This window comes from Mustela lutreola, chromosome 3, assembly GCF_030435805.1.
Source record: "Mustela lutreola isolate mMusLut2 chromosome 3, mMusLut2.pri, whole genome shotgun sequence".
In the NCBI taxonomy this organism is placed as follows: domain Eukaryota; kingdom Metazoa; phylum Chordata; class Mammalia; order Carnivora; family Mustelidae; genus Mustela; species Mustela lutreola.
In genome coordinates, this window is record NC_081292.1 from 140,579,527 (window position 1) to 140,607,048 (window position 27,522).

Here is a 27,522-nt window from a genome sequence, read left to right on the forward strand (position 1 = left end):
GTACCGCCCCCTCCCCATTAAGGCTGACGGAATCACCTGACCCGGAGGAGCTCCGTCGGAAAGAAGGCAAGAAGGGGCGTGTGTGTGGAGGGGAGGGGCGCGAGAAGAAAGGGGGGATGCCGGGAGTGGGGCGGGGAGAAGGGGGTGGGCGGGTTGTCAGTCCGATCTCGCGAGAGAGGACGGAAGCCTGTGGGAGCCCGTGGCCTTTAAAGTGCGGTTCAGCCCTTTCCTCCCGGGGTAGTTTGTAAACACGGCTGAGCTCGGGCTTCCTTGGCGACCGAGAGAAGCGTGAACTAGTGTCCTGGAAAGGTGAGTAGTGTTGGGGAGGAAGCCGTAGGACTGGAGACTGTAGGGATATAGAGAAAGGAGGCACTAACATGGCGACGTCGCTCACCGTAGTCCCCACCCCCAGCTTCCCATCACCTCGGGCGCTCCTGCCTCAGTGTCTAGCCCTCGGGGCGACTGAGGCTGTACTGCCACCTCAGCGGCTCGCGCGGCGTCGGCTTCGGGAGCCCGACGGGCCGGGCGGGACCGTTAGGTAACTGGCATTCGTTGTTCCGGCCCCTCCCCGATCGCGCGCTTTCCTAACGAAGAGGAAAAAGGAATAACGGCTCCTCTTAGACCCCTCCCCCCGATTTATCTTCCCCTTCTCTGGTTAGTTCAGAGGTCTCTGGGCCCCACCTCGGATCCGGGAGGGGCGCTGGGAGACCCCCTTCAGTCCTTGGATTAGCAGGAAGAGGGCCGGCTCTGGTCTCCCCACCCAAGACTCAGTGGTTGGGGACTGTATAGGTGATGGTGGACGGGAGGAGGATCGGGAGGCGCAGCAGAAAATAGGGTCAGGGTCTCTGCCTGTGATGGAACATGATGGAACAAATGGTGTGGAGAACCTGTGAGCTGAAAGTCTTGGCCTTTTCTGTCCTTTCTGCCCCCTCACACTCCCGCCACCCCCCACTTTTTTCCCGATGGGGCGGGGCTGAGGTGTGGGTGCAGATTGATTCTGGTATTTTCCCCCATTTTTTTTTTTTAACCTCCCTGAATGGACTGCAGAGCGTCTGTAGGGAAATAACCTATGCTTTTTATTGATGCCCTGGGGACTAGGGCCGAGAGATAGTGTGTATGTGTGTGTTGTGTGTATTTTCTATGTTAGCTCGCAGGAAGAGGGAGAAGGCGGAGGAGCTGGGGACTATTTTTGTGTCCTTAGGTAGTGTAAAATTGCCTTTGCTCGATGGGGAGTTTAAAACTGGTTGAAGCCAAGAGCAAAACTCCTGTGACTATAATGGAATAAAAGGGATTACACCTCGTGGACCTTCACCTTATTGACTGATACCTATATTATATGAAAGTTATAATTTCTTAGGCATTTTAAATTATGGAGACTAACAACAATGTGCATACTTGGAAACCAAAACAAAAACTATTCCTCTGAGTGCACTTTTGGTCCTTTGTGAAGAAACCACTGCCTTACTATGTGTAATTTTTAAATAGCCATGTAACCTTGGTCTATTGTACCAAAACTATGAAGGTGATAAGCTTGTTTAAAAGTCAGCCCTGCAGAGTTAAGTGACCTGAAAGACAAATAGAGTAGCAGTTACATCTTTTAATTAAATTTGTTACACTGACTTGAGGAATCCAGTTGTCACTTTTCAGAACTGCAGGAACATCTTTATAAAGTGTGTTTTAAAAAACAGATACCCTTCTGCAGATAAAGAAGAGTTAAGGATGTTCTTGAATCTTTGGTCATCATAATTGAATAACAAAAATCCTAGTCTTTGTAATTTATAAGAATCTTAAAAATTTATGGTGGTTCATATGCTGCTTTCCTAAAACCTGTTTTATCTTGTTTTGAGAGGATTACTGCTGTTAAATTTTTAATTATTTGAAATATATGGCAATTTAGAATATAGGTGTTTGTATTTGTTGAGAATGAGCTTTCAGGAACTCTGTGTTTAAGGTTCACATGCCTTCTGTAGATCTGATTGCATTTCCTGGAAATTTTAAAAAAATAACCTTATTTCATCTTTGGGTACTTTACCATAATCTGTTAAACATGTAATACAGAAATTCCTGTATTTACTTTACTTGGAGTATTTGTTTCATATATTTAAACTAAATTAACTGTAAATATTAAGGTTACTGTGTTAGCTCTGTAACAAATAATTTGGAGGAATGCTTTTTCTTGGTATTCAGGATTTGAAAGCTTCCGATATCATTTTTAAAGATGTATGCTATACATCAGATGTCTGCAATAACTAGCATTAAGTCTCAAGAAGTAATCTGCATTTTTCCTACCTAAATATTTGTGTCTTGAAAAAGTTGAGTTTTAGTGATTTAGATGTTCTCTGCTGGTAAATTCTTAGATCATGTTAGATCAAATGTGTAGATCGTATCTGTGTCATCTTGAGCAGATAAAAAAATCTCTTTTCAAAAGCCCATTGAATAGGGGCATCTGGGTGGCTCAGTGGGTTAAAGCTTCTGCTTTCAGCTTGGGTCATGATCCCAGGGTCCTGGGATGGAGCCCCACATCAGGCTGTCTGCTCAGCAGGGAGCCTGCTTCCTCCTCTCTCTCTCTGCCTGCCTCTCTGCCTACTTGTGATCTCTATCTGTTAAATAAATAAATTAAATCTTAAAAAAAAAAACCATTGAATAACAAGAATTGGATAATAAACTGATCTTTATAAAAAATAAATACATTAGTACTTGCTAGACTACTCACAGTAATTAAAATGTACTATAAGAAAATAATAAATCTGCATTGTTATAGTCAGTAATTTAACTTAGTATTTCTGTGTTTATCCTTTAACTCCCATCTGTTCCTTGAGACTAAGGGTCTTACCTAAAATACTGCATGTTTTCTTAATGAAATTCTTAATGAAGAGGTATTAATGTTAGTATTCACTATTTGTGTCCAGGGAAAAACCCACAAAACATTTTACGTTTTTCCTGTTTCTTGAGCTCAAGATTAAAAGGAAAGAATGAAATATAATTGCATAAAAATTTAAAGAAGTTTGTGGAACTCTCTGGCCAACAATAATTGGGATTATTTTACATATATTACTATAAACTTGTCATGTATTATATAATTATAGATACCCGTATATTCTATATACTATTTTCATTTTAACAATCTTGAAATGTATATTCATTTACATTTTTAAGTATGTTTAAGTGATGCTTTTATTTTTTTCCCTTCTTGGCATTTTGGCAGTGGTAGTAGAGTGTTAAGAAACTTTTTTTGTAACAAGAAGGAATGTAAATAGAGTGCTTTTGGGGCAAGGCTATTCACCCATGTCTGCATTGTCTATCTTAACAAAGATAGTGATTCTCATTTTTTTTCTGTCTTAATACCCAAGGAATAGAAACACCCCCAACAGTAGTAGTAGCTTATTACTACAGAGATTCTCAACAAGATAAGTAGGGAAAACAGGGTGGGAATGATTACAATTGGCAAAAAGCCAGTTGGCAAAATACCAAGTGTATTTTGGTTCTTTGGCTAGTAGTGTATATTTTTATCTATACTACTACCTTAATTTACAAATTCCCTAGATGTTCTTTAGTTTGCTTACCTGAACCTAAACTTTTGTCATTCCAGCTTCATAGTTGTTCCAATTTTATAGCTTTGTTTTTTTCTAATTCTTGGGTAGGGTGGGGCTAGTGTGTTTCTTTTTATTTGAATGCTTAAAATAGTGTTACTAGAAATCAACCACAAGTTTGCCCTACTGATAAATAACTTTACGTTATTTTTGTTGCCTTCTAATTTCTGTATATATATTATAGCTTTGACAGAATTTTATCATTAGTTAACATTATGTTTTTTTTTAGAGCTTTAGCGTTTTCCCATATTGCCTAACCTTCGTGATATGTAATGGTTACATGATAGCTTACCAGTTGACCATTAAAATTTTCTCTATTTTAAATGCCCAATGGAAAAATGATTGTTTTCAGTTTCTCTTTTAGCATTGAATTGAGCATCTCTATGCGTCTTTTTACTTACTTTGAATTGTTTCTGTAGGATACTAATCTCAAGTGAAATAACTAGGTCAAAGGATATATATTTAAAAAAATTTTTTTTTCTTAAAGATTTTATTTATTTGAGACAGAACGAGAGTGAGAGAGTACAAGCAGGGGGAGCAACAGGCAGGAGAAGCAGGCTCTAACCTGAGGAGGGAGCCCAATGAGGGGCTTGATCCCAGGACTCCAGGATAATGACCTTAACTGACTGAGCCGCTCAGGCGCTCCAGGTCAAAGGATATAAATGTTTCTATACTGCCAGATTTTTTCCTCTCCAAAGAGTTGATAGAGCAAGTCTACACTGTCAGGAGAATCTGAGTACACCAACTTTATCATAATTTTACCAACTTCGGAATTGTGCTGATTAATAAAGTAGGATTGCATAATTAGGAATTATTAGTGGGAATGAGTTGCATTATTTAGCAGTTTTGTTTAGTAGACCATATCAGTCTCAAGTTACTTGCTTACCAGTGATCTGGGTGCTGGGACAGATAATGTATATTTTATATTTTCTTCATTTCAGTATTTCTCATATAGGTTACTTGACATAATGAACTTGACAGTGTAGTAACAGTAATCCTTAAATTTGATGTAGTTTTACATGGTTTACATGTTGGGTGTTTTATGCTAGTTTACTTTGATATAAGAGCTACGTTTTAATCTATAGGTTTATGAGTTATTGAAATTCATAATGGCATTTATTTCCAAATAGGTAATCCTTGAAATAAAGAATGTGTATGTTATAGCCTGATTGAGTTGTTTCCTTAAGTGTTGTCTTCTGGTGCATAGTATGCATATAATCAATGTTTTAGGGTACTTATTAGGAGCCAGACTGTCATGGGTCTGCCACTTACTATCTGTATCATCTTAATATCTGTATCATCTTCTCTGTGCTTCAATTTCTTTAATTTTAAAGGTAATACTTAATTCATAGCTTTGTTCAAAGAATTAGTGTATATATTGGGGCGCCTGGGTGACTCAGTGGGTTAAAGCTCTGCCTTTGGCTCAGTTCATGATTCCAGGGTCCTGGGATCGAGCCCCGCATCGGGCTCTCTGCTCAGCAGGGAGCCTGCTTCCCCTTCTCTCTCTGCCTGCCTCTCTGCCTACTTGTGACCTCTGTCTGTCAAATAAATAAATAAAAATATTAAAAAAAAAAAAGAATTAGTGTATATAAATGCTTAAAGCAGTGTTAATGAATACTTAGTATTCAGTTAACTAATGAATACTTAGTATATGGTGTGGTAATTATTGTTAAAGTACATTCAGAAATAATAATCATCTACCAAAGCCCCACCAGGTATATGTGATGTGTAGCTTGAAGGTAGGACATTAATCATCTCTTTAGTAGCTTTGGCCATAAAGTTGAGTTTTCTGTAGGAACTTATATTTTGTGGTGCAACTTACTGTGTTAGAATTTTCATAAATGCATGTGAGAGAGTGTCTCCTATTTTTTGTTCCCTTTGTCCCCAAGTCAGACTTTTCTTATATTAAACTTATATTAAACTTCTGTAGTATAGCATGCTCGTATTTTGAGATAACATTGTGACAGTATGATTTCCATAAAATCTGTTTTTTTTTCTATTCCACTAGAAACATTTCAGTGAAACCTTTCATTCCTCCCTCTTCGTAGTGGAAGAGATGATTAAATAAAATACATTTCTAATGTTTGTTCTTTTTTTTTTAATCTAAGTTTTTATTTTAATTCTAGTTAGTTAACCTAGTATTAGTTTCAGGTGCACAATATACACTATTCAGAACTTCCATCTATAACCCTGCACTCATCACTACAAGTGCATTCCTTAATCCCCATCACCTGCTTAGTCTATCTCCTCCACTCCTCGCCTGTTCTCTGGTAACTGTCATTTTTCTGTAATTAAGAGTCTGTTTCTTGGTTTGTCTCTCTCATTTTCCCCCTCTTGTTTTGTTTCTTAAATTCCACACACAGGTAAATCATATGGTATTCATCTTTCTCTGACTTCTTTCACTTAGCATAATACTCTGTAGTTCCATCCATGTCATTGCAAATGGCAGGATTTCATTGTTTTTTATTTTATTTTCATTGTTTTTTATTTTGTTTTTATTTTGTTTTATATTCTTCTGTGTGTGTGTGTATCACATAATCTTTATCCATTTATTTGCCAGTGGACACTTGGGATGCTTCCGCTTTAAATAATGCCACTATAAACATAAGGATGCACGCATCTCTTTGAATTCGTGTTCTTGTATTCTTTAGGTAGATACCCAGTAGTGCAATTGCTGGATCGTAACGTAGTTCTGTTAGCTTTTTGAGGAAACTGCATACTGGTTTCCACAGTGGCTGTACCAGTTTGCATTCCCACGAGCAATGCACAGGTGTTCTTTTTCTCCACATTCTTGCCAACACCCGTTATTTCTTGTGTTGTTGATTTTAGCCCTTCTAAAATGGGTGTGAGGTGGTACCTTGTAGTTTTGATTAGCATTTGCCTAGTAAGTGATGATGAGCATCTTTTCACATGTCTGTTGGCCGTCTATATGTCTTCTTCTAATGTTTTTTTTTTTAATTCTTTACTGATTATTCAACTAATGTAACTGTTCTCAATCACAGTGTTGAGAGTAACTTGTGTCTTTTTATCATTTGTAAGGAAGGTTTTAATCATCGACATGATGTTGGATTGAGGGTTATTCCTTTAGTAATATCTCACTTAATTTTGATATTCTTTGAGAGGAAGAGTGAGAGACGAGTTTACTGGTGTTGAAGTAGGAATTATACATAATCTATACCCTATCTTATTTGTGCTCTCTTCATAATGAGAAATTAGTATCAATACACTTTTTTAGTATATGTGCTGCTTAAGCAAGCACTTAATATCCTCTTAATAGTAGTGATAACTAGGACTTACTGTAATTCTTGGTGAGCTGTGAATTTCTATTTTCTTTATACCTTTACAAAAGTTTTTAGTAAGCATACAATAATAAAGATACAAGAATATAATTATAATAAAAATAATAATAGGTAAGTACATTTTTTTTTACATATACCTTTAGAAAAATAATACTGTGGGCAGTATTTTGTATAACAGATGTGATTATCAAATCTAAAAGGATGTTAGTAAAAACTTGGATCAGCACTATTCATATTCATAACCATTAATCTGTAAGGTCTTTTTATTTGTGTGGGGATTTTTTTAGATTATTTCCTTCTTTTAAGGTTTTATTTGTCAGAGAGAGATGGAGCATGTGCACAAGCAGGGGGAGTGATAGGCAGAGGGAGAAGCAGGTTCACTGCTGAGCAAGGACCCTGATGCAGGACTCCATCCCAGAACCCTCCTGGGATTGTGACCTGAGCTTAATGCAGACTTAACCAACTGAGCCATTCAGGTATCCCTAGATTTATTTATTTTTAGAGAGGGAGAGAGTGTATGTTTGGTAGGGGAGGGCAGAGGGGGTGGGGAAGAGACAATCCTCAAGCAGACTCCCTGCTGAGCGCGGAATCCGACACAGTGCGGATCCCACTACCCATGAAATCATGACCTGAGCGGAAACCAAGAATCAGACACCTAACCAACTGAGCCACCCATGTGCCCTTGTACTTGTGTATTTCTAATGTTTTGTTGTGATTTTAGGCTATAAGACTAGAACTTGCTTACCTTATATCACCTAGGGATTAGAGGTCTGGGAATAATTAAGACTCACTTTAAAAAATGAAGTTTAACTTAAAGACTGATATTTTTATTAATGGATATTTTGATATATTGGGTTGGTCTCAATATTGACATATTTATACTTTCATGAATACAATATTGGGAAAAGTCTGAGGTGTTCCTTATGTGTGCCATCAACTTTGAGGAATTTCGTCAAAACGCTTATATACTCTTGGGAATTAGGGATATGTGTGAAGAACATCTGTCATGTCTGCTGCAAGTGGGGCAAAATTAAAAGCTGCTTTTCTCATTAAAGCTGGGCTTCTGTTTTTCACACTTCTGAGGTGTTTGATTTCCTTACATAGAACTAAATGTTATATATCAAATAACCTTATGGGATAACATCAAATTCATGGGTTAAAGACTTAAAGCCTTTTGTTCAAAAGTGAAACTAAACATGTAGTTCTCAGTTTGGGGCTTTAAAGAAGGTAGTAATTAGGATTGATTAAGCATTAGGAAAATGTACATTTAATGTCAAAGTAAAATACAGAATGTGTAATAAACTTAATAGATACCTTGTAAGCATCATGCGCTATACTATGTATTTTGCATATATTATCTTTTTTTTTTTTTAAGATATTTATTTGACAGAGACAGACACAGCGAGAGAAGGGAACACAACAAGCAGGGGGAGTGGAGAGGGAGAAGCAGGCTGCCTGCTGAGTGGGTACCCTTATGTGGGGCTCAGTCCTGGGATGCTGGGATCAATGACCTGACCTGAAGGCAGACACTTAACGACTTCACCACCCAGTTGCCCCACCCTTTATTCTTTTCAACAACACTGAAAGTGGTGTATTATTTCTTAATGTTGAGGATCATAGTGAACTCATACCATTTAAAATTTTTCTAATATAGAAAGTCAGAGTTACCTTAACCTTGAAAGGGAGTAAAGTCCTACTAGCTCATAGTTAACAGGTTTTCAAACTCTTAGGTTCCAAGTTTTGTTATTATGACCATAGTGATGTTCCCAGGACCCAGGATTGCTCTAGGATCACTTTTTGCATTTTGTGGCTCTTGACCAAGATAGAGGAAGAAAATTAAAACGCAGAGTTATGTGTGTATATAAGTTATTGCTGCCCCTGAAGCCTTGTGACACAAGCCTACCCTCCTGGGTGCCTTACTTATTAACATTTTTACTCACTCTTTTAATTTCCTCTTCCTGCATCACAAATTACCACATATTTTGCATCTTAAAACAACACAGATTTATCTCACAGTTTTTGTAGGTCAGAAGTCCAGGTGGGCTCAGCTGGGTCTTCTGCTTAGGGTCTTACAAATCCAAAATTAATTAGTTGGCTGAGCTGTATTCATGCTAGAGTGTCTGGAGGGAAAATCCACTTCCAGGTTCATTCAGATTCTTGGCTAAATGCAGACTCCTTCCTTGTGGACTGAAAACCAGAGTTGGTATTTGCTCTTAGAAGCTGAAAAGCTGGGAGTCCTGGGTTGCTCAGTGGGTTAAGCATCAGTGTTGGGCTCAGGTGGCTCAGGTACTGATCCCAGGCTCCTGGGACCGAGTCCCTCATCAGGCTCCCTGCTCAGTGGGGAGCCTGCTTCTCCCTCTGCCTGCTGCTCTGCCTACTGGTGCTCCCCATCTTTCTGTCAAATAAATAGAATCTTAAAAAAAAAAAAAAGCTGAAAGGCTTTCAGTCCTGTCCCCTCCAGTGATGATGGCAAGACAAGTTTTTGTGACTTATGCTACTACTAAATCTCTCAGAATTCAGACAGAAAGTTTTCTGTTCTTAGGGGCTCCTGGATTGGGCCACCTGAATAACCCAGAATAATCTTCCTGTTTTAGGAGTTGTTATCTTTTTGCGTCTTCAGAGTCCATTTTGTAATGTAATATAACTATTCATCGTTTCCTGGGATTTGGGTGTGGACTACTTTGTGGGACCATTCTACCTATTAGATTCATGTGCTCCTGAAAAGAAATTTGATAAACTTTGTGCCCTTGCACATTTCTAAGTTAAATCTTAGAAGTTTTCATCTTAGGTTTAAAAAGTTGAAAGAAAGCACAATTTCTGGCTTTTCTAGATACTGACACTATTTTTTGTAAGTACCTAATGTCAGTAGCGATTTGAAAAAACATAAAAAAAAAAACAACAAAGTTTTTAAAAAACACTAGAATTAATCTTTAAAAGTTGGAAATTTTCATGATTCCTCTTATTGACCATCTATTTAACTTCCACTTCTCAACATAATTTTATTTGAATCCAGCGGATTTTAATGTTTTAAAGTATTGATACCTTTTCATACCTCTCTGCAATAAATGTAATAAATTGAACTTAGATTTTAAGTTTATTGATTTCTTTTCATGGAGCTCTCTTGGGACAGTGTATTTTTGAACAATATTTTGAGAATGGAAGAAGCAGTCATTAAATGAAAAGTTTTTATTTTCCTGTCATCATGCTAAACAATATATATGAATTCAGAACATTCCTAAACACAGGGCAAAATGCCATTCCTTAAGAACAGTGCTTTAGCAGAAATATAAGACAGGCAAAGACACAAACCTGAGGTTTAATGGTGCCTGAATTAAGGTAGGCTTTAAGACACTTTTTAAATAATCCCCTGTGGGGATTTTTCTGTGGAGGTTTTACAACCTGGGGCAATGCATGGTAATGAAATTTGGTATGGATGGGAGTGGGAGTTTCTTTTGAACTGTGGAAGGATGAGGATTTAGGGAAAGTAGATTATTTTTAGGAAAGAAAACATAGGGAAATACAGATAGGAAATTTTCTTACAATTTATCCTTCTCAGGTGTCCCTTGGAATGCATTAGTGTATATTCAGTATTACATAAACCTGTTTGAATACTACCTTGAAAAGACTATCCTCTTCCTGCCTAGACCCTATCCTCCCACAAGGCCAGAAGCCCAGAGAGTCTTCTGAGTCCATGTCAAGAGAGACTTCGTTCCTTTCTCACATGAATATCTACTTTTTGAACCTTGTTTTTTGACACAATATCTGCTTCCCAGAATATTTACCATTAGCAGTGTTTGCCTCCTTCAGCAGAGCCCATTCCCCTTAACCATAGGTCAATTATATCCAAATATAGGCATACCCGAGATATGGTAGGTTAGGTTCCACACGACCACAGTAAAGCAAGTCAGATAGATTTTTTGGTTTCCTAGTGCATATAAAATTTTTGTTTTCACTATGCTGTAGTCTATTAAGTGTGTGCTAGTATTATTTTTTTTTCATTTACATGCCTTAATTTAAAAATACTTTTTTTGCTAAAAGAAAAGCCAACGATCATCTGAGCTTTCAGCCAGTTGTAATCTTTTAGCTGGTGTAGGGTTTTGCCCATGGTGGCTGTTCACTGATGAGGGGTGGTGGTTGCTGAAGGTGGGGTGGCTATGGCCATTTCTTTTTTCTTTTTTTTTTTTTTAAGGTTTTATTTATTTATTTGACAGACAGAAATCACAAGTAGGCAGAGAGGCAGGCAGAGAGAGGCGGGGAGGCAGGCTCCCTGCTGAGCAGAGAGCCCAATGCGGGGCTCGATCCCAGGACCCTGAGATCATGACCCGAGCGGAAGGCAGAGGCTTTAACCCACTGAGCCACCCAGGCGCCCCTATGGCCATTTCTTTAAGTAAAACATCAATGAAGTTTACCCACGGAGGAACTTTCAGAGTTGGAGTTAGTCCTCTCAAACCCAGTCACTGCTTTTTCAACTAATTTTATGTAATACTCCAAATTCTTTGTCATCATTTCAATAATCTTCATAACGTCTTTACCAGGAGTAGATTCCATCTCAAGAAAATCACTTTCTTTGCTCATGCATAAAGAGCAGCTCCTCATTTGTTCAAGTTTTATCATGAGATTAAAACAGTTCAGTCACATCTTTAGGCTCACTTCTAGTTCTCTTGCTGTTTCCACCACATGTGTAGTTAATTCCTTCCCTGAAGTCTTGAACCCCTCAAAATCATCGTGAGAGTTGGAGTCAGCTTCTTCCAAACTCCTCTGTTAATGTTGATATTTTGACCGCTTCCCATGAATCACAAATGCTGTTAACGGAATCTAGAATGGTCGGTCTTTTCTAGAAGGTTTTCAATTTTCTTTGTCTAGATCCATCAGAAGAATCACTATCTCTAGTAGCTACATTTTTATAAAAAATGTATTTCTTAAATAAGACTCGAAAGAATTACTCCTTGATTCATGTGCAGCAGAACAGATATGTTTAGTAGGCAAGAAAACACTAATCTTGTTACACATCTCTTAAGCGTTTTGCGTGTCAGGTGCATTGTCAAGGAACAGTAACATTTTGAAAGGAATCTTTTTTTCGGAGCAGCAGTTCTCAACAGAGGGCTTAAAATATTCAGTAAACTATGTTGAAAACATGTGCTGTCATCCAGAATTTGTTCCATTTATAGAGCACAGGCAGAGTAGATTGAGTGTAATTGTTAAGGGCCCTAAGATTTTCAGAATGATCAGGAGCATTGGCTGCAACTTAAAGTTACCAGCTGTATTAGCCCCCAACAAGAGAGACTGTTCTTTGAAGCTTTGAAACCAGACATGAACTTTTTTCGAGCTATAAAAGCCCTGGATGGCATTTTCTTCCAATCTAAGGCTGTTTCATCTACATTAAAAATCTTTTGTTTAGTGTAGTCCCCTTCACTAATGATCTTAGCTAGATATTCTATATAACTTGTTGCAGTTTCTGTATTTTTTTTTAAAGATTTTTTTAAATTATTATTTATTCAACAGAGAGATAAAGAGCACAGGTAGGTAGAGCGGCAGGGAGAGGGAGAAGCAGACTCCCTGCTGAGCAGGGAGCCTGATGTGAGGTTTGATCCCAGGACCCTGGGATCATGACCTGAGCCAAAGGCAGCCGCTTAACTGACTGAGCCACCCAGGCGCCCTTGCAGTTTCTGTATTAGCACTTGCTCCTTCACCTTCTACTTTTTAAAGATTTTATTTATTTTTCAGAGAGAGAGAGAGAGAGAGAGGGAGGGAGGGAGAAAACAAGCAGCAGGAGCAGCAGGCAGAGGGAGAAACAGGCTCTCTGCTGAGCAAGGAGCCTGATGCAGGACTCTATCCCAGGACCCTGGGATCAGGACCTGAGCCAAGGCAGACACTTTAACCAGCTGAGCTACCCAGGCATCCCCACCTTCTACTTTTTATTTATTTATTTATTTATTAAGATTTTATTTATTTGGCAGAGATCACAAGTAGACGGAGAGGCAGGCAGGTAGACGGAGAGGCAGGCAGAGAGAGAGAGGGGGAAGCAGCCTCCCAGCTGAGCAGAGAACCTGATGTGGGGCTCACAACCTGAGCCGAAGGCAGAGGCTTTAACCTACTGAGTCACCCAGGCATCCCCACCTTCTACTTTTTTTTTAAATTTTTTTTTTTTTTAAGATTTTATTTACTTATTTGAGAGAGAGACAGTGAGAGAGAGAGCATGAGTGAGGAAAAGGTCAGAGAGAGAAGCGGACTCCCCGTGGAGCTGGGAGCCCAATGCGGGACTTGATCTGGAGACCCCGGGATCATGACCTGAGCCGAAGGCAGTCGTCCAACCAACTAAGCCACCCAGGCGTCCCCCCACCTTCTACTTTTTAAAAAAAAATTTTTTAAGTAATCTCTACACCCACTGTGGGACTCGAGCTCAAGACCCCAACATCAAGAGTTGCATGCTCTACTGATGGAGCTAGCCAGGTGCCCCCTTATCTTACACTTTTATGTTCTGAAGGTGGCTTCTTTACTTATACCTCATGAACCAACTCTGCCAGCTTCCAACTTTTCTTCTGCAGCTTCCTCCTTCTCTCAGCCTTCTTAAAATTAAGGAGAGTTAGGGCCTTAGTCTGGATTAGGTTTTAGTTCAAAGGAATGTTGTAGCTAGTTTGATCTATTCAGACCACTAAAAGTTTCAGTTGTAAGGCTGTTGCATTTATCTTTTGCATGTTCGCTAAAATAGCACTTTTGATTTCCATCAAGAAGTTTACCTTTGCATTCACAGCTTGGCTACCTGTTTGGTCCAAGAGGCCTAGATTTTGGCCTGTCTCGGCTTTCAACATGCCTTCCTCACTAAACATAATCATTTCCAGTTTTTGGTTTAATGTGAGAGACGTGCCCCTCTTCCTTTCCCTTGAACATTTAGAGGCCATTGTAGGGTCATTAATTGGTCTAGTTTCAATACTGTTGTGTCTCAAGACAACACAGGGAAGCAGAAAGAGAGGGAGAGAGATGGAGGAGCTGGTAAGTGGAACAGTTAGAATTTACAGAACACTTACCAGTTAAGTTTGCTGTCTTATGTGGGTGTAGTCCCTGGCACCCTGAAGCAATTGTAATAGTAACATCAAAGATCACTGATCACAAGTCACCATAACAAATATAGTAAGAGTGAAGAAGCTTGAAATGTGCAAGAATTACCAAAAGGAGACACAAAGGCATGAAGTGAGCAAATGCTGCTGGAAAAAAATGGCACCAATAGAATTGTTCCATGCAGTGAAGACTGCCAAAAACCTTCAGTTTATAAAAAATGAACTGTCTGTGAGGCATAGTAAAGTGAAGCTCAATAAAATAAGATACACCTGTATAAGAAAAACATATACAGTAACTAGGGTAGGGTTGCAGTGGTAAAAGAGAGGTCTTTACATCTGTGTGTTTCAAGTTACCAAAAAAAAGTACTGTTTAATATGTTTCAGAGTCATTAATCTTAACACTGCATGCATAAAACATAAGCTGTATAGGCCAGGCCAGGTATAGCTTGCTAGCTTAATCTTCTTGCCTTTCTCTTGAAGTGAAGACCAGAAGTCCATCTTGCTGTTTTCTAGGGTGTTAGTTCCTGGTCTTTTGTGAGCAACTGCTAAAATAAGAACACAACACTCTGTAGGAAAATCTGAAGCCCTACTTAAAAATACACATTTCCCTGAAAAACAATTGCAGAAATTTATCTCTGCCTAGAAAATATGAACCTTTACACAGAGACATTTGTCCTTTGAACTGCTGCTCCATTTATAGTCCTTATTTTACATTTGTATAGCTAAATATCCCCTTCAGGTCCCTTTTCCTTAAAGGAACAGTCTGTAAAACAGAATTTTGATGCCAGCTTTGAAATGAGAGTTTTCCAGCGTCTAGTATTCTCATCAGAGTTTTAAACATGAAGACTGTTTCAGCAGCCTTATTCAAGGTAAAGTGCATTCCTTCTTTTCAATAGTCTGCAATAGGGACATCTCCAAAGTTCATACACAGCCTAATAATGAGAGTTCAGTCCTTAAATAATGGTAGAGGAGAGTCTGCTTTCCTTTTTAATCTTGTTCCAGGATGACTGCCTTTTTCTAATGGAATTGGTAACTTGGTTTTCTGCCAGGTTTTTACCCAGACCCGCTTGGGCACTCCATTACTTACATAATGGTCCTGTGTTAATCGTTTCTGAGTTTTGTGGACTGCATATGTGAATTTATCCTCTCAAACTACAACTTACTTAGGTTGTTTCTTTGCTCTTGCATTGTTATTCTGGTCTTCAGATTTCTCTCTCTTTTCTTTGTCACCTACAGATTGGCCTTTTATATTTAGAGAAGTTCTTTATGAACACTGGTCTTGCTCCTTGGCCACTGGCAGGACTTTCTGCTTTTGAAAGCTCCCTTCAGCGGACTGCCAAGACATTTCTACAAGGTATCCAACCATCTTACATTTTCAGGTGAGGTGTATAATGACAGAAATGTTGACTGGTATTCATTTTCTTCTTTTTCTTTATTATAGATGCTCCAATTTTTAACTAAGCACATGACGAAATTAAGAATTTATTTCTCAGCCTGGTATAGCTGTTACATTCTGGTGTATGGAATGTAAATAAAAGTTTCCTGTGAGTTGTTGGAAATAGCAGGCTATTGCTCATCTCATTCTCTTTCCTGCTATCTGATCAGCAGATGTTATGGTTAGACCTTAAGCACTTATTTTAAACCATGAAGGGGACACCACATATTGAGGATGGGAAAACAACAAAATAGAAGGAGCCTAATGATCATGATTTGGGATTACCTGTGCTTTTATGTGAGAGAAATTAACTTCTGAATCATTTAAGCCATTGTTTTGAGTTTTCTGTCACTCATAGCTGAACCCAATCCAGCTGATAGAGGCTGGATTGGGTTCAAGCTGTTAACAAATGAAAAGCATATGAACTGGGTCCCCTGGATGGTATGCTACAGCCCTGACACAAGAAGAAATTTTTATCTCTAAATAAAAAGTGGAAGAAAAGAAAACAAATGTTATCATCTCCACTCAGAATTTTGATGATCAGATTCAGCACTGCCATTTCACCTATTATGTATGACTACCCCCTGCACCCCATTAAAAAGCTACATTTTTCTCCTTTCACCAAGATTCCATTGCTCTACTTCCATCTTTGAAGCTGTTACACCTCTAGGTAGCATTTTGCTAGGAGTTACAGGTGACCACAGGATAAACATCTTCCTGGAGCGTTGAAACTTTTAGAGGGAACCTTAATTTTTATATCAGAAAATAATGGCATGAAAGACAAACTTGACATACATTTTTAAAGTAAATACTTAAACATTTTTGTGTCAGAGTTCAACTGCATGAGCCTATTTCCTCAGATCTCAGAGAGTAAGGTGTTCAGTCTTTTTTCTACCTCTCCTTTGTCCTAGGGATACTCAGATGGAAGCTTGAGAAGCAGTGCTTACTTGATTAGAGCTAAGCGATTCCTGGCAGCGGTCAATAAAGCTCATGGCCCACCAGTTAGAAAGGTAAGATGCAAAATGTAAAAATGTTTTTTAAATTTTTTTAATTTTCCAGTTGTCTCTCAAATATTACTGAATTCAGCAGGTGCTTCCAGATTGTATCCTCAGGGTGCTAGTGTCCTACCATATTGATAGTGTTTAGTGGAAAAAAAAAATTGGAGGTTTAGTAAATTTGGAAATGTTCTTTTGGAGGTACAGTGCATATCCACAAAGAAAAGCACACAGAGACTTAACATTAAATTGTTTAATTTTTTTTGGAAAGATTTTATGTATTTGTTAGGGAGCATAGTAGGGAGAAAGGCAGACAGAGGGAAAAGCAGGCTCTGTACTAAGCGAGGAGCCTGATGAGGGATTCGATCCTAGGAGCTTGGAATTGTGATCTGAGCTGAAGGCAGACACTTAACTGACTGAGCTACCCAGGTGTCCCAAATTGTTTAATTTTAATTCAGAGCCTTCTAAACTTAACCTGACTAGGGAATTCTCTATAGCAAAGGGATCCCCCCATATGAAGGTCCCAATTCTTCTAGGATTTTATACATGATAGTAACAAGAATTACTCCTTGAGGGGCACCTGGGTGGCTCAGTGGGTTAAAGCCTCTGTCTTAGGCTCAGGTCATGATCCCAGAGTCCTGGGATCAAGCCCCGAATCAGGCTCTCTGCTCAGCAGGGAGCCTGCTTCCTCCTCTCTCTCTCTGCCTGCCTCTCTGCCTACTTGTGATTTCTGTCTGTCAAATAAATAAATAAAATCTTAAAAAAAAAAAAAAAAAGGATTACTCGTTGAAGTATATCCTTTCTTTCTTTTTTTTAAGTGCCCAATATGGGGCTTAAACTCAGGACCCCAAGATCTAGAGTCACGTGCTGTACCTACTGAGCCAGCCCAATACTCCGAAGTATTTTCTGTAGTCCAAAAATATTTTGGATAAAAAGTATTGCCCATTTGAAGGCTGTACATGGTAACTGAAATATCAACATTTATTTGCTTTTGTATTGAGTTAAATCAACAAAATTTAGTTCCATGATTATTCACACTGATCAGAAATATTAATAGGAAGTTATACAGTTCTCAAATACACCTTTTTTTTTTTTTTAAGATTTTATTTATTTATTTGATAGAGAGAGATCACAAGTAGGCAGAGAGGCAGGCAGAGAGAGAGGAAGAGAAGCAGGCTCCCCGCTGAGCAGAGAGCCCGAAGCGGGACTCGATCCCAGGACCCTGAGATCATGACCTGAGCTGAAGGCAGTGGCTTAACACACTGAGCTACCCAGGCGCCCCTCTCAAATACACCTTTATTGAAAATCTTCAGAGTGTGGTGATGTTAAAGTTATAAAATGCAGTGGTTTCTCGTTCTAAGCCATTTATAGTTTGGGGATATAGCTTCTAAAAATGGAAGCCATTTATAGTTTGGGGATTTAGCTTCTAAAAATGGAAGGAAAATTTTGGTAAATTAAATGTGATCTGGCATACAAAATCTTTCAAAACATGGTAATCTAGTGATAGACTTTGTCAGATATATCAAGATATACAAGCAGATTGATTGGCCTGTGCTGTTACATCTGAATCTGAAGGTTCAGATCAAAAGAGAAACCATGTGTAAATGTACAGCTAATTTGCACAAAATTTAGAAAATAAATATATATGTATAATGTATTTGAAAAATAATTTTTTTAAGTAATTTTTTTTTAAAGATTTATTTATTTGACAGAGGGAGATCACAAGTAGGCAGAGAAGCAGGCAGAGAGAGAGAAGGAAGCAGGCTCCCTGCTGAGCAGAGAGCCTGATTCGGGGCTTGATCCCAGGACTCTGGGATCATGACCTGAGCCGAAGGCAGAGGCTTTAATCCACTGAGCCACCCAGGTGCCCCTTGAAAAGGTAATTTTTAAGCAGGAAACTTTAAGGAGGAAAGTAAGGCAAACTTTTTCTTGCACACTGATATATATATAATATATATATGTTAAATAATTTTTGAGCTACTTGACCAACTTAAATGTTCAAATCCTCATTTGGTTAGAATTGATTTCCATAAAATGTAATTCCAGGGGCACCTGGGTGGCTCAGTCAGTTAAGTGGTCAACTTTTTTTTTTTTTTTTTAAGATTTTATTTATTTATTTGACAGAGATCACAAGTAGGCAGAGAGAGAGGAGGAAGCCGGCTCCCCGCTGAGCAAAGAGCCCGATGTGGGGCTCGATCCCAGGACCCTGGGATCATGACCTGAGCTGAAGGCAGAGGCTTTAACCCACTGAGCCACCCAGGTGCCCCAAGTGTTCAACTTTTGATTTCAGCTCAGGTCATGCTCTCAGGGTTACGAGATCGAGCCCTGTGTCAGGCTCTGCACTCAGTGGGGAGTCTGCTTCTTCCTCTTCCCCCAACCCCCCCGAGACTTTTTCTTCCTCCCTCCCTCTCTCCCTGTGCCCTTCCCCCTACATGTGTGTGTTCCCACCCCCTCAAAAGTAAATAAATCTTTTTTGAAAAAATGTAGATTCCATGAGGGCAGGGACTGTGTCTGTATCATTGTACCCTTAAGTGCAGCACAATTTCTGTCTTCCTACATGTACTCAATAAATATTTATTGACTAAATGACTAAGTAAATGAGTGATCTGAATTTCAGGGTAGAGAGAGTAAATGGAGGGTGAGCAGTTACTAAGATGGGTAGGTGGTAAATGAGCACATTCTAGACTGAGATAGAGCAGATTAAAAGTCTGTATGAAACTAGAGCCAAGGGATTAAGGAGTAGCATAAGACTGGGCTAGAAGGCAGGGGCCAGTCCATATGCAATGGTCTGGAGGCAGTATTATGGATTTGAGGCCTTATCCTAAACATTTCTTTCTATAACTGATCCTTTCCTCTCATTTTGATGGGTACTGCTGGTGTGCAAGTCATCATTCTCTTTTCTGAATTTAGCAGTAGTTTGTACTGACTTTCTTATGCATAGTGTTGCCCTTTAATCCATCCTCCATACTTCTGTTAGATCTTGCAGAAATTCCCCTTTGATTATCTAGTTTATCATCATAAAATCTTTACATTTTTTTACAGCAGAATAAAGCACACTTATTCTTTAAAGGGCCAGATAATGGATATTTTAGACTTTATAGGGGTCACATATGGTCTCTGTTGCTTATTCTCCTGCCACCCCCGCCCATTTAAAAATGTGAAAAACTTGCTTAGCTCAACATTTTGGCACAGGCCTATATTTATAACCTCCGAGTGGCAGTGGGATGGGGGTGGTGAGGGTGGAATCCAAACTCCTTGCCAGGATTTGCTTCTCTTTCTGGCCTTATCTCTATTCCCTTCAACCTTATATACACATGCTTCAGCCATCAGAAATTCCTAAAGATCCCTCAGTGTACTCTGCTTCATTGTGATTCTACACTTTTGCTGTCTTCTCTGCTGAAAACATCATTCCTCGCTACCTGATGCCTCTACCGTTGAGACTGTACTCAGGCACTACATCTTCAGTAGTAGCCTTCCCAGACCCTCTCTCCACATTTGGCCATGTACTTTTCTTAGTTAGGGGTTAGAAACTTAACCAAATGAATTCAGGTTTTTTTGTTTTTGTTTTTGTTTTTGTTTTTTTAAAAGGGCTCATACTCAGAATACAGAAGACTTGCATGATTCAGTCACAGAAAGCATAGCCAGGCATTACAGAAACTACTTTCCTTCTTGGCTGCGTGGTTTCTCATCTCTGTTTTTCTGTGCCTACCCTCTTCTGGGTTTCATTAATTTCCTAACAGTATGAATATGATAGTAAATGTCTACCAGTCTGGAGTATGATTTGGAATCTCTGCTGCCCACCTCTGTTTGGCTGATTTTTTTTCTTTTTACAAATTTTCTGGAAGAGGTAATCTGATTGGCTTTGCAGAGGTGTCTTCCCTGGTTCACCTGAGGCAAGTATGTTAGGGTCTGGGATATTACAGGATTGCCCTTCACTGGTAATCTGGGTCTCCCAAGGAGAGTGTTGCTGAGGAGAGATGACCAGCTCCATATTCTTAATCTCCCATGTTCACATAGTGCCTGTGTATATCTTTATTATTATATGTATATCACTGAATTATACTTGTTTGTCCTTACTAATCTGATTTTGAGGGCAACACCATATCTCTTATTCTTAATATGGCATAAGGTACAAAATAGGCAGATATTTTCCAAATGCATTTTATAAAGTAGTTGTATTAGAAATTTTGGGGAATGCTATGCATTGTACCTATCATCTAGTATTATCCATATTTTAGAAACCTGCTTTGAAACTTGAGTAAATGCTTTTACAATAAGAAATTATAACATTTATAGTCCTGCGGCTAACTAGAGGATCAGTAAAATTAACATTTTAGAATCCACAGATTTTTGGGTGCCTGACTGGCCCAGTCAGAAGAGCATTCAGCTATTGATCTCGGACTTGTGAATTCGAGCCCATGTAGGGTGTAGAGATCACTTAAATTAAAAAAACTTAAAATATTTTTTTAATTAAAAAAAGACGCTAGAAATTTTTGAACTTAATCACCAGAAATTGACTTGCTCCCTACCATTTTTTTAAAGATTTTGTTTTTAAGTAATCTCCACCTGACATAGGGCTCAGACTCACAATCCTAAGGCCAAGAGTCACATGTTCATTGACCGAGCCAGTCAAGCATCCTTCTCCTTCCCATTTTTAAAGCTTCATTTACCCACCCTATCTTCTATGAAGTAAGTTGGTTTCTTTCTTTCTTGTTTTTGATGGAGATTAAAGAAAAGCCAGGTATTTTTATCAGCTGAATCATTTGAATGATACTATTCCCATGCCATTTTGAATTCTGTTATTAATGACCTAAAGGATCATCTTGCTTTGACACATTCCATATTAAAAAAAAGGAACTAATACGACAGATAATTGTCTGATATCATCTGAGTTTTTATTCAGGTATGGTAATTGTTCCATCGTGGTTCTCTTTGCTCTTAACCTTGCAGTATAAAAGTGATTTTTCTACTCTTTCACATCCCATAATATGAAAGTTATAAACCAGAAACAAGCAGAGAATCGTTAGAGAATCACGTTTTGTAGTATTTTTCTCATAACTACTCCTAAACACTACATGACACTAATTATATAGTGGGTATATAGTACATTATTATAGCGCAAATAACTATAATTTAAACCCCTTCTGTAAGTTTTTCCATTTTTAATTTTTTAGTTCAGGAGCTTTTAAGAGTGAGTTGCCAGCAAGATGTCCCATTATACCAAATACTTTATTTTCTACAATAAGACATTTTCCTACACAATACAGCCCTGAGAATCAGTAAGTTAACATTGATATATTGCTATCATCTAATCTGCAAATCACATTTAAATTTTGCCAGTTGTTCCAATAATGTCCTTTTATAGCAAAAAAATTTTGTCTAGAATTCACATTGGAGTTAGTTGTCATGTCACTCATCTTTTTTAATCTGAAATAGTTCTTCAGTCTTTTCATGGGTTTGATGACTTGAGCACCTTAGAAGATGAAAGACTAGTTATTTTGAAGTGTTTACCTCAATTTGGGGTTGTGTAATATTTTACATGATTAGATTCCGGTTTTTTATGTTTTTGACATTACTTCATAGAAGTGATGCTGAGCATCCTGTTGGAGGACATGATACTGGTTTTCCTTATTTCTGATTTTGTTAACTTGAATCATTTGAGTAAGTTGATACTTGCCAGAGTTTTGTAATTAAAATATATTTTATCAGGAGATATTTTGGAGGATATAAATGTTCTGTCTTATCGAATGTTGAATTTATTCTTTTATATTGGTGTGGATTAATAGAATCCTATTTTATTCACGATATGATCCATTACTGTCATTATTTATTTTGATTCTGCAGTTGTTTCAGATTTGACTATGTTATAGCCAAATTCATAACCAAGTCCTTCTTTATTTTCTTGCAAAAGATATTCAAGGTCCATCCTGTATTTGCCCTACCCTAGCCCTGGAACCAGACAATTCTTAAAGGAGTCCAGGTTCCTTTCGGTAAAGGATGGTATTTAGACATTAAGATCTGGGTGCCTTGTAGATGTATTGCTTTGAGGGTATCCATGTTCTCAGGCCCTCAGTAGACACAGCTAGGGAAATATATGAACATATATGCAGATATATATGTACATATTATCATCTATACCTTCATATCTCTGTTGCTGTACCTTTATATCTCTTTTGAAAGTTAGGAATTCACACCAATATCTCCAATTTTCATCTGATTACCGAGATTCATTCTGTATAATTACCTTCACTTCTAGTGTGAATTTACCTTTACCCATTACATCCTTGATATATCTGTGTATTCTGTCAATCTCTATGTGTGTGTATAATGAATCACCTGTTGCTACCGTGCCCACTCCTCCTCATTATGTAGATGTTCTCCATCTTGGGCCCTGGTATACTATGCTGGACTGATACCACTTCTGTCACTCACCTCATATGGTTGCCTCCTCCTACTTCCCCAGCTACTCTCTATATCCACGGACAGTTTTCTCTCTCTGCCTCAGCTATGACACTCTGGACTGTCTGCTTCCCAATAGCCTGTCTAAGCTGCTTTTCATTAGGACGTCCTTATATATGCTTTTTATGGAGGCTTGATTTTTGTATTTTAAGTTATAAGAAATGGTTTGCTAGTTAATTTCTCCCATTTTCTTCAATTCATTTTTCCTTGAAATGTTCTTCTTTACTATTTTCTTATAGGCATCTCATATGTATGATTTTATTTGATAGTAGATCTGTTGAATGGTTCTAAAAGTCCTAAAGGGTCTTTCTACACTACTTTTATTTATTTATTTATTTATTTTTTAAAGGTTTTTTATTTTTATTTTTATTTGACAGAGATCACAAGTAGGCAGAGAGTTAGGTAGAGAGAGAGGAAGGGAAGCAGGCTCCCTGCTGGGCAGAGAGCCTGATGTGTGGGGCTCGATCCCAGGACCCTGGGATCATGACCTGAGCCAAAAGCAGAGGCTTTAACCCACTGAGCCACCCGGGTGCCCCTATTTATTTTATTTTATTTTATTTATTTATTTTAATGCTACTTTTCTTTTAGATGTGGTTTACATAAAGTTACATAAAGTTTCTATATGGTTGGTAGTCATAGAATAGCTAGTTGATATACATAGTGTATAGCAAGGCATACCAGCTGGCAGGCACAATATAACATTAAAAATGTTCTTTTTTTTTTTTTTTTTAAAGATTTTATTTATTTATTTGACAGTAGATGGAGAGGCAGGCAGAGAGAGAGGGAGGGAGGGAAGCAGGTTCCTTGCTGAGCAGAGAGCCTGATGCCGGACTCCATCCCGGGACCCTGAGATCATGACCTGAGCCGAAGGCAGCAGCTTAACCCACTGAGCCACCCAGGCGCCCCAACATTAAAAATGTTCTTGACCCATTTTTTTAACCTTGAGTAAGTTGCCCTTTGGTACCTCATTTGTGAAGGTTAGGTAGAAATTTTACTTCTAAGCTTATCAAAGATTATTACAAACACAAAATATTCTTTTAAAAGTGTACCAAATTAGGGGCGCCTGGGTGGCTCAGTGGGTTAAAGCCTCTGCTTTCAGCTCAGGTCATGGTCCCGGGGTCCTGGGATCGAGCCCTGCATCGGGCTCTCTGCTCAGCGGGGAGCCTGCTTCCTCCTCTCTCTCTGCCTGCCTCTCTGCCTACTTGTGATCTCTCTCTCTCTGTCAAATAAATAAATAAATAAAATCTTTAAAAAAATAAAAAAAGTGTACCAAATTAAAGCCACATCATCAAAGTAAAATGGTTGTGACATTAGAATTTATTTAGGTTGGGGTACCTGGGTGGCACAGTTGGTTAAGCGTCCAACTCTTAATTTCTGCTCAGGTCATGATCACAGGGTGGTGGAATCTGTGCTCAGCATAGAGTGCCTGAGATTCTCCCTCCCTTTTCTGCCCTTCCCACTTTTGGGTTCTCTCTCTCTCTCTCTCAAATAAATAAATAACTTTTTTTAAAGTTCATTTAGGTCGTAGTATTTTCACATTTAATTTTTAATCATTTGCACTGTTCTGAAAATCACATTTAAACATTTTTTTTAAAGATATGAAATAATGTAGTATATTTATTTTTTTAAAGTACAACCACAGCTATAAAGTAGGGAAATTTAAAGAAGACAAAGACCAAATCTGTTTCGTACACAGGATTGGGCATTCTAATACACAATATGACATGAATTTTTCCAAACAAGTTGCTAAGAAACAGCTCCCATGTTTAGTGTTAAAAATAAAGCAGTCTTAATTGTACTACTGGGTATTTACCCCAAAGATACAGATGTCGTGAAAAGAAGGGCCATCTGTACCCCAATGTTTATAGCAGCAATGGCCACGGTCGCCAAACTATGGAAAGAACCAAGATGCCCTTCAACGGACGAATGGATAAGGAAGATGTGGTCCATAAACACTATGGAGTATTATGCCTCCATCAGAAAGGATGAATACCCAACTTTTGTAGCAACATGGACAGGAATGGAAGAGATTATGCTGAGTGAAATAAGTCAAGCAGAGAGAGTCAATTATCATATGGTTTCACTTATTTGTGTAGCATAACAAATAACATGGAGGACATAGGGAGATGGAGAGGAGAAGGGAGTTGAGGGAAATTGGAAGGGGAGGTGAACCATGAGAGACTATGGATTCTTGAAAAACAATTTTAAGGTTTTGAAGAGGCGGGGGGTGGGAGGTTGGGGGAGCCAGGTGGTGGCTATTATGGAGGGCATATACGGCATGGAGCACTGGGTGTGGTGCATAAACAATGAATTCTGTTACGCTGAAAAGAAATAAAAAAAAATCTAATTATAATCTGGACTATAAGTCAAAGAATGGAGAGCAAAGAATGAAATTTAAAATATAAAACAGAAAAATAAAAAAATAAAGCAGTCTTCTCATTTAGAAAAATCAAGACAGCATTTGATTAATAAACCTATTTTTTTTTATAAGATTTTATTATTTGAGGAAGAGAGAGTCGAGTAAGTGAGAACACAAGTCGGGGAGTGTGGGAGCAGCAGAAGGAGAGGGAGAAGTAGACTGCCTGCTGAAGAGAGAGCCTGATGTGAGACTCAGTCTTAGGCCCCCAGGATCATGAGCTGAAGGCAGACGCTTAACTGACTGAGCCACCCAGGTGCCCCAATAAAGCCTGTTCTTCCCTCAGTTTTAAAATGCCTGTTGCTTGTCTTCCAGTTATCATAAGATCTCTCTGATAGGAGAAATTTGAGAGGGAGGGTGGGGGGGGTTGCGGGAGGTTGTGGGGAGCAGGGAAGGGAAAAATGAAACAGGATGGGATCGGGAGGGAGACAGACGGTAAGAGACTCAATCTCACAAAACAAACTGAGCCTTGCTGGGGGTGGGGGGGCGTAGGGATAGGGTGTTTGGGTTGTGGATACTGGGGAGGGTATGTGTTGTGGTGAGTGCTATGCAATGTGTAAGCCTGATGATTCATAGATCTGTACCCCTGGAGGAAATAATATATTATATGTTAATAATAAAAAACTAAAAAAATAAAAAATAAAATGCTTGTCTTCATTCAGAAACTGTAAATTCATGAGAAAAATTATTTTTCTGTGGTATAGAAATACCTGGAACAACAAATTACAAAATATTCCATTTTTTAATGAACAAAAGTGTTTTCCCTCCCAAAATGTAAAAATCTAAGCAAATAAAACAAACATTATGTTTCAGATAGAGAAACACTAGTAATTTGCTTATGGAAGACTTGGTGGTAACATTTTGTTATTTTGGTAATTTGGTATTTGGTGTTAACATTTTTGTCTGTCCTAAATATAAAAGCACTTCAACAAAAGAACCAGGCCATTATTATTTAAGGTCTATTCCTCCACCCAGTTTCCTTATCTGAATAGAAACTCATCGGTTTCTGTAGAATTTTGGCTATAGGAATAGACCACAGGAAAAGTCTGAAATATCTAAAAGTCATTTGGCTGGAGAAAAGTGTTTTCTTAAAATTTGAAAGTAGTCATTCATCACTTTGTACTTAAATGCATTCCTCAGCAAACATCTTCCCTACAAGCCTTTAGAATAAAGTATGGGGTGGGGCGCCTCTGCCTTCGGCTCAGTCATGATTCCAGGGTCCTGGGGGGTCGAGCCCCACATTGGGCTCTCTGCTCAGCGGGGAGCCTGCTTCCTCCTTTCTCTGCCTGCCTCTCTGCCTACTTGTGATCTCTGTCAAATAAATAAAATATTAAAAAAAAAATAAAGCACGGGATCGGGCTTCTGGAAAGGGTTGCTTCTAGCTGGAGCACCTCCAAGCAGGATATTCTTGCAGGCATTCTGCATGCAGTACTGCTAAAGCTCCGCAGACACCTGGGATACCTTGGTCCTCTCCATGCCTGCCTCCAGCTTGACCTGTTCCATTGAGCCACTGCTGCAGACATTTACACTGGCTCTAGAAAACATGGCAGAGGTGCTGGGCTCCTTGACCTAGTAATTTCATTTCATTTCTAGAAATTCCTTTTATGAATTTTTTTTTTTAAGATTTTATTTATTCAGGGGCATCTGGGCAGCTTAGTGGGTTAAAGCCTCTGCCTTCAGCTCAGGTCATGATCCCAGGGTCCTAGGATCAAGCCCTATATCTGGCTCTCTGCTCAGTGGGGAGCCTGCTTCCCCCCCACCCCCGCCTGCTGCTCTGCATACTTGTGATCTCTCTCTGTCAAATAAATAACTAAAAATAAAAGAGAAAAAAATTTTATTCATTTAATAGGGGGAGATCACAAATAGGCAGAAAGGCGGGCAGAGAGGGGGAAGCAGGCTCCCTGCTGAGCAGAGAGCCTGATACGGGGCTCGATCCCAGGACCCTGAGGTCATGACCTGAGCTGAAGGGAGAGCCTTAACCCACTGAGCCACCCAGGCGCTCTGCCTCCTGTGAAAATTATTATAGGTATTGCGCATAGATTCATTATCAAGAATATTAGCTGATGATAAAAATCTAATAATAGTGGTTTAAGCAAAAAAAAATCCACTAATAAAGAATTAGTGAAAATATGCCATAACCTATATGATGGAATACTATATAGCCATTAAAAATTACATCTAATGTTTAATAATATTACTATTTAGTAATGTGGCAGAATTTAGGTAATTGTATTTTAAAGAAGGCTGTAACCCTGCCTTTACAATTTGTAAAG

General features: G+C 38.7%; 1 protein-coding gene across 5 annotated transcripts in view; it reads left to right on the forward strand.

Annotated features, from left to right (window-relative positions):
* Window positions 1–158: 158 nt before the first annotated feature.
* ATF2 (activating transcription factor 2) overlaps window positions 159–27,522 on the forward strand; it is an 84,945-nt gene continuing 57,581 nt past the window's right edge. For 3 of the 5 annotated variants that reach the window (XM_059166981.1, XM_059166984.1, XM_059166985.1), the window contains exons 1-3: window positions 159–309; window positions 15,181–15,323; window positions 16,291–16,389. The gene's annotated coding sequence lies outside the window, so the exon portion shown is untranslated. The remainder of the gene's footprint in view (window positions 310–15,180; window positions 15,324–16,290; window positions 16,390–27,522) is intronic. The other 2 variants (XM_059166982.1, XM_059166983.1) reach the window with 2 other exon arrangements.